This window comes from Lethenteron reissneri, chromosome 16 (assembly GCF_015708825.2).
Source record: "Lethenteron reissneri isolate LAM-NWPU_2019-01 chromosome 16, ASM1570882v1, whole genome shotgun sequence".
NCBI lineage: Eukaryota > Metazoa > Chordata > Hyperoartia > Petromyzontiformes > Petromyzontidae > Lethenteron > Lethenteron reissneri.
The window spans coordinates 6,239,621-6,245,620 of NC_083794.1; positions in this window are offsets into that span (position 1 = coordinate 6,239,621).

Below are 6,000 nucleotides of genomic sequence, written 5' to 3' on the forward strand. Positions count from 1 at the left end.
AAAACTAAAAATCTATATCAATTTCGATTTAAAGCTTTCGTGACTGCACGGATTCATCGTCTTGGTTCTTTCGGTAAAGTCACGTAGAATGGAAATAATAAAATAATAAAAATTAAATATTATAAAATAATTCTCACGACGTTTCGGCCACAACGCAAGCAGCCGTCTTTTTTTCATTTTATTATTTCCATTCTACGTGACTTTACCGAAAGAACCAAGAAGATCTATATAAATGTTTATTTGCAAGTTGATTGATAACGAACTGCAGTGGCTACGGTGTGAATCACGTCCCTGTCAAGAGTAGTTATCACCAGGTCACCGCGGTCAAGCGTGACCACGGTGACATCGGTTCGTAAGCATGCGGCTGTAAGTCACCCTCAATCACTTGGTTACTCATTCCATCGGCAAAGTTGGGTTTATCAGAATGCGCGTGATTCTCCGTTGTGTGAATTCCGAGATACGATCGTAAGCGATATGTATGTGTCCATGTATGGATGTTGAACTTCTTCATGCAGCGTACGTGGTCGACCGTGCTAATCGGAGGTGCAGTGTTGAGTCTATGGGTAGTGATAATTGGTTCTTTACCCTTCTATCTGGCAACAAAACTGACACCTTTTTGCAAGGAGTCATGTTTGCATAGACCGCAATACCTGCAGTCATAATACAAACAAAAGAACATAACTCTGATAATGTGCACTGTCCTTGAAGTTGATTGGTCCACACCCGAGACAGCTTTCCTTCGAGCCTAGTCTCATATGGGTTGGACCAGATGACGCCAAAAGGCGCACATGCGCACATGCGCCTTTTGGCGTCATCTGGTCCAACCCATATGAGACTAGGCTCGAAGGAAAGCTGTCTCGGGTGTGGACCAATCAACTTCAAGGACAGTGCACATTATCAGAGTTATGTTCTTTTGTTTGTATTATGACTGCAGGTATTGCGGTCTATGCAAACATGACTCCTTGCAAAAAGGTGTCAGTTTTGTTGCCAGATAGAAGGGTAAAGAACCAATTATCATATTTTTACTGGCAAATGAGGTCCCCATAGTCTATGGGTAGTGTTGAGTCTATGGGCAGTGTTGAGTCTATGGGCAGTGTTGAGTCTATGGGCAGTGTTGAGTCTATGGGCAGTGTTGAGTCTATGGGCAGTGTGAGTCTATGGGCAGTGTTGAGTCTATGGGCAGTGTTGAGTCTATGGGTAGTGTTGAGTCTATGGGTAGTGTTGAGTCTATGGGCAGTGTTGAGTCTATGGGCAGTGTTGAGTCTATGGGCAGTGTTGAGTCTATGGGCAGTGTTGAGTCTATGGGCAGTGTTGAGTGTCTGAGCAGTGTTGAGTCTATGGGCAGTGTTGAGTCTATGGGCAGTGTTGAGTGTATGGGCAGTGTTGAGTCTATGGGCAATGTTGAGTCTATGGGCAGTGTTAGTCTATGTGTTGAGTCTATGGGTAGTGTTGAGTCTATGGGTAGTGTTGAGTCTATGGGTGGTGTTGAGTGTCTGAGCAGTGTTGAGTCTGTGGGCAGTGTTGAGTCTATGGGCAGTGTTAGTCTATGTGTTGAGTCTATGGGGAGTGTTGAGTCTATGGGCAGTGTTGAGTCTATGGGTAGTGTTGAGTCTATGGGCAGTGTTGAGTCTATGGGCAGTGTTGAGTCTATGGGCAGTGTTGAGTCTATGGGTAGTGTTGAGTCTATGGGCAGTGTTGAGTCTATGGGCAGTGTTGAGTCTATGGGCAGTGTTGAGTCTATGGGCAGTGTTGAGTCTATGGGCAGTGTTGAGTCTATGGTGCAGTGTTGAGTCTATGGTGCAGTGTTGAGTCTATGGTGCATTGTTGAGTCTATGGGTAGTGTTGAGTCTATGGGCAGTGTTGAGTCTATGGGCAGCGTTGAGTCTATGGGCAGTGTTGAGTCTATGGGTAGTATTTAGTCTATGGGCAGTGTTGAGTCTATGGGCAGCGTTGAGTCTATGGTGCATTGTTGAGTCTATGGGTAGTGTTGAGTCTATGGGCAGCGTTGAGTCTATGGGCAGTGTTGAGTCTATGGGTAGTATTTAGTCTATGGGCAGTGTTGAGTCTATGGGTAGTGTTGAGTCTATGGGCAGTGTTGAGTCTATGGGTAGTGTTGAGTCTATGGGCAGCGTTGAGTCTATGGGCAGTGTTGAGTCTATGGGCAGTGTTGAGGCTATGGGCAGTGTTGAGTCTATGGGCAGTGTTGAGTCTATGGGCAGTGTTGAGCCTATGGGTAGTGTTATTCTATAGGTAGTGTTGAGTCTATGGGCAGTGTTGAGTCTATGGGCAGTGTTGAGTCTATGGGTAGTGTTGAGTCTATGGGCAGTGTTGAGTCTATGGGTAGTGTTGAGTCTATGGGCAGCGTTGAGTCTATGGGCAGTGTTGAGTCTATGGGCAGTGTTGAGGCTATGGGCAGTGTTGAGTCTATGGGCAGTGTTGAGTCTATGGGTAGTGTTGAGTCTATTGGCAGGATGTATGTTGAACTTCTTTCGCACCGTACGTAGCCAACCGCTCTAATCGGAGGTGCGAGGGAAGGACAACAAACTAAAACACACAAAAAAGTCCTAAAATAATGAGTGTGTCAATCTAGATGATGATTTACAAGTGCGTAGCTCCAGTGGCTTCCTAATATCGGAAGGAAGAGCGTTCCAGACGGCCGCAGACGCGCGTCTGAAAGCGCCGCGTTTGTTCGATGGTTGGCAGCCAAAAGCCGATGCTGCGAGGATGACCGCGGAGTTTCGCGTGATGATGGTTTATGCTCCTTGACGCGATCAGCGAGGTGTTGATTTGTTAATTAATGGTAATAATACTAATACTGTAATTCCATTTACGTAGCGATTTTCATCCAGGATCTCTAAAAGCGCTGTAGTTTCGGCTTGGGGTGGAGCGACAGCGCAGCAGTTAGCACACTACACGCCACCAGACATCAGCGGCGAGGAATTCACGAAGCGGTTTCTCTGAGCTCGCTTCACCAACCCGCACTGACCGACGTGGTGAAGTATGGTCAAAAACAAGTCAACAAGAGATCAAATTGGAAAGTTTGGTGGGAATCCGTTTCTTACATCCATAACAATTGGTGAGTCACATCATTTTTGTTTGTTTGTTGCAAACGAGACTTATCCTGGTCTCTTGGGCTCTCACCTGCTGACACAAGATAACCCTTAGCTTGGTAAGTTTAGCTGCGGTGGAGTGGTGGCGCAGTGATTAGCACGCCGCGCTGTGGTTTCGGTTCACATTAGCGGCGAGCGATATTGGAACCGGTCCCGGTTTTTTGCCATTTATCAACCGGCATACATACATATATACTTAAACTTACATTGTCCAGCGTGGTGAAATATGGTCAAATAATCCGCATGACTGACATTGCATATATATGATGTCTTAGTCCAGCACTGGAGTTACAGATGGTTGCACATTTATACGAAATTTTTTTTATAATTCCAGCCATTCTCTATCCACCAAGAGATGAAGGTCTCCCCATGACATGAAATTTTTTCGTGTCATACTTCACTACGCTGGTGAGTGTAGACTGGTGGCAGGAGGGAGCGGTGGCTGGACCGGCCACGGTGGCTAGGAGATGTTAACTCCCTTGCCTGGTATACAGGAGGTCGTGGGTTCAATTCCAAACTTGATGCTTCATATTGGGAGTTTGCGTATCTCTTTCTCTCTCTCCCCCCGTGGTCGCTTGGATTTTTCTCCGGGTCGTCCGGTTGTTCCCTCCACATTTAGAATCAACATCACGCATTTAGAGAATCTGGCCGCTATACTTTTCCACGTGTCGATAAGCATCTCGTTTGAGCAATTATTTGTGACCAGGTCGCATCTGAAAAAAAGCTACATAGCTCGGTGGGCCTTCTTCGGTAAAATAAAAAGAGCAAATGTTCTCACTACCACACGCTGCTCATGTGAGCCACGGTCAGGCATCGAACTCGGGTGGCTGGGTTCTTAGCGCAGCTCCGCTAACGACTGTGCCACCGCTCCCCCTTCGCCACACATTATACGTACTGAGCAGGCCGGGTGCAATGCAGCGGTGCCGATTTGATGAGGTGAGCCTGATTCCGATACGATCACTAATACAACAACAAAAAACACAATAATAATTATTTAAACATGCAAATAAAACAACCCGCAATTGATCATTTACGTGAGTGCCATTTATCTGAAGGTTGCACGCGTGGGTTGCAGGCAGCGATATGTGAAAAGCCCTGCTGCACGTAGATTTCACCAGGGATTATCACCTCGTGTGGTACAGATTAGGCATCGACCACGTGAACTCAGATACATTCTACACACGGCTGTTAGCAGTCCGTCTACACGCATTGTGTGCGGACGCACTTGGAGCTGATAGGGGTAGAGGGCCTGGCTCAGTTGTCCCTGAAATCCCATTGCAATCGGCGTCAATTGGAGGAGTTTCTTTCACTTAAAGTGCTTGCTTAACTAAACTAGTAGTAGGTTTTTACCCTTTAAACTGGTACATAAACTGACACCTTAATACAAGGCATCATGTTTGCAATAACCACAACACAAGCAGTCAAAATGCAAACAAAAAGAAAACAACTCTGATAATGATAATGATATGCACTGTCCTTGAAGTTGACTGATCCACACCCGAGACAGCTTTTCTTAGAGCCTCGTCTCCATTGGTGTTGGACCAGTTGACGCCAAAAGGCGTACAACTCAAAAACAGCACACTATCAGAGTATTGAGAGCTCGGGGTAAGCATTTACACTATGAGACCTCCTTTACCAGTGGCAAAATATAGTAGTAGGTTTTTACCCTTTAAACTGGTACAAAAACTGACACCTTTATACTACAACTATATTTTGCCACTGGTAAAGGAGATGTCTCATAGTGTAAATAACTAAACTATTTTACCAGGTAAGGACCACTGAGCTACCTGTTGGTATTTTTCAGAAGTGGCCGGGCTGCCACAAATTATTTCTTCAAAATGGCTCATCATGTGGAAATTTATAGCAGCCAAATACTCGAAACTCATGCCTATAAATGTGGAGGGAAAAACCGGAGGACTTGGAGAAAAATCCCATGCGACCACGGGAAGAGAGACACAGAAACTCCAAATATGCAGCAGCAGGCGTCAGGGTTGGGATCGAACCCACCGCCTCCTGTACACCAGGCGAGGTAGTTAACATCTCCTAACCACCGTGATGATGATGAGAGAGAGACACACAAACCCCAAATACACAGCAGGCGTCAGGGTTGGGATCAAGCCCCTACCTCCTGTATATCCAGCGAGGTAGTTAACATCTCCTAGCCATCGTGATTATGATGAGAGAGAGAGACGCAAACTCCAAATACACAGCATGCGTCAGGGTCGTGTTCGAATCCACGGCCTCCTGTACACCAGGCGAGGTAGTTAACATCTCCTAGCCACCGTGATGATGATGAGAGAGAGACACCGCAAACTCCAAATACACAGCAGGCGTCAGGGTCGTGTTCGAATCCACGGCCTCCTGTACACCAGGCGAGGTAGTTAACATCTCCTAGCCATCGTGATTATGATGAGAGAGAGAGACGCAAACTCCAAATACACAGCAGGCGTCAGGGTCGGGATCGAACCCACGGCCTCCTGTAGACCAGGCGAGGTAGTTAACATCTCCTAGCCACCGTGATGATGATGAGAGAGAGACGCAAACTCCAAATATACAGCAGGCGTCGGGGTTCGGGATTGAACCCACGAACCTCCTGTACACCAGGCGAGGTAGTTAACATCTCCTAGCCACCGTGATGATGATGAGAGAGAGACGGGATGGAACCCACGACCTCCTTACACCAGGCGAGGTAGTTAACATCTCCTAGCCACCGTGATGATGATGAGAGAGAGACGGGATGGAACCCACGACCTCCTGTAGACCAGGCGAGGTAGTTAACATCTCCTAGCCACCGTGCCACCCTGGCGTGGAAAAAGTCTGTATCGCGCGTGCGTCCGTGGGCACTGTGCAGAATTCTCTTCCAACAAAAAATGATCGCATCCTGACGTAA